This window comes from Trachurus japonicus, chromosome 17 (assembly GCF_045865225.1).
Source record: "Trachurus japonicus isolate A0001 chromosome 17, Traja_1.0".
In the NCBI taxonomy this organism is placed as follows: domain Eukaryota; kingdom Metazoa; phylum Chordata; class Actinopteri; order Carangiformes; family Carangidae; genus Trachurus; species Trachurus japonicus.
This window is the reverse complement of record NC_140923.1, coordinates 15505863-15507648: the sequence shown is the minus strand read 5'-3', so window position 1 is coordinate 15507648 and position 1786 is coordinate 15505863. Positions and strand designations below refer to the sequence as shown.

At 42.6% G+C, this 1786-nt stretch overlaps 1 long non-coding RNA gene across 1 annotated transcript; it reads right to left on the bottom strand.

Annotated features, from left to right (window-relative positions):
• Positions 1-262: 262 nt before the first annotated feature.
• On the bottom strand, positions 263-1418 carry LOC146970355 (uncharacterized). Its single transcript, XR_015038060.1, has 3 exons — positions 1136-1418; positions 602-740; positions 263-395 (listed from the first exon to the last, which is right to left on the bottom strand). It is a non-coding gene; the product is annotated as an uncharacterized LOC146970355 (long non-coding RNA).
• Positions 1419-1786: the final 368 nt, after the last annotated feature.

Below are 1786 nucleotides of genomic sequence, written 5' to 3'. Positions count from 1 at the left end.
GTATCAGTGTCCAAGTGAAGTTACCTGAGCTCGGCTGCCATTATGTCATTTTTCACCCTGCTTCAGGAGAAGAAAAGGCAGCTGCAGCCTTTGTCATCCCGCCACCTCCTCCTCCTCCTCCTCCTCCTCCTCCTCCTCCTCTCCTGTGGAGAAGAACTGTGATGATCCATCATGGGATTAAATAAGCAGGATAACACAAAGCCTCCTCCACCGTCACTGTCATACATGACTTTAGTTAACTTTTTCTGAGAGGGAGAACCATGTAAATCCTTTCGGAGATGCTGAAAAAAGTGGGTGGAATAGGAGGACGGAGGAAGACCACGAAATGAAGAAACAGAAGGAAAAACTGGCTCGGTCCAAAATAGTCTACACAAGCAAATCAGCAGCGACATTTCCTGCAAAAAAACCCCCAAAAAACATTCCCACAATAAGAAAGATACAGTGTCGTTCCAACACATGCAGTGGATTTCATGTTTGTTATGTCTCATGTTACGTTTTCTCTCCTCTGTTGACCAAACAGCTGGACCAGCCGTCATTCATCTGGCTTTGAAAGCGCCTGTAAAAAAACAAACAAAAAAAAAGGATTCAAATCTCAACTCACCTGTTTGTAAACAAGTGGCGGTGGTCGATGAGACAGACGGAGGCCCTCGGCGTCGCCATCACTCCCTGCTGGTTGTCCCTGTTTTTTTCTCTGTTGTTGCATGTTCTTAGCAAGACAGCGCTGCTTCCTACTCCTCAAGCTGTTCGGTGTGAGGTGTGGGTGAGCGAGGGGGAGAGCATGTGTGAAAAGAGAGAAGCACAAAAGGGGGAGGGGGGAGAGAGGGGAAGAGAGGGGAGGGATTGAGGATGATGGGACAGGTGTGGAATTTACACACCCTGCTGGTAGCGCGCACTATTGGCATATTTGCTTCAGCATGATGAGTCACCCTTCGTTCTTCTTATGGCGGAGAAACTGTGGGCTTCAGAGTGAGAGGGAGACACAAACAGAAAATATAAAGGAATGAAAAGTCTGCAGGATGTGTCACTGTCTCAGTCTGGGGCCCGAGCTTTGGCTCAAAAGTATGTTTTTATTCCAAGTGCTTTCAGATTTTCAACTCTGCAATTTGAACATAATAAAATCTTAAAACTGACTCACAGTTCAACGTGAAGTCAAGATGGTCACACCGAATGTGCTGTGAATTATGGGTGTTTCTTTCTTTCTTCTCTCTGGGAGCTGAGAGAGAGAGACACGACAAAATAAGATCCGGTAAAAAGACACAGTAAATTATGAAACTCACTGACAGGATATATTGCAATGTAAGTAGTGGGCGGTGGTGGTGCCGGGATCATAAATCATACACTGTCAGTCATAATTACACATCACACTGTTGTAGTTTACTACAAGTACTGAATCAAAATAGATACAAGTTTAAAGTTAAATCAAACAATTGACACTGAATACTAACTGTTAAGTTAATTATAAGAAAGGGGAAAAACATTTCAGATGGGAAATAATATTTGAACTTGAGCATTTATTCTTGAGTTTGGAGAACTTTTTATGACATAATAAATACAATCCTAAACATATTCTGGAGTTTTAAAGCATCTACAATGAATTATTCATAATAATGGGCGACTAAACTTAATGCTTATTGTTTTGGTCTGCAGCTTTTAAGTGAACAGGATCTTTCAAAGTGTTGTTTTCAGCCACAGCAGCTGCTCTCATTTAAAAGGCTCTAAAAAACCCCACTGTACAATACCTGCTCTGGTAAACACAGAGGAGCATTTAGCAGCTGAAGAGTCAGAT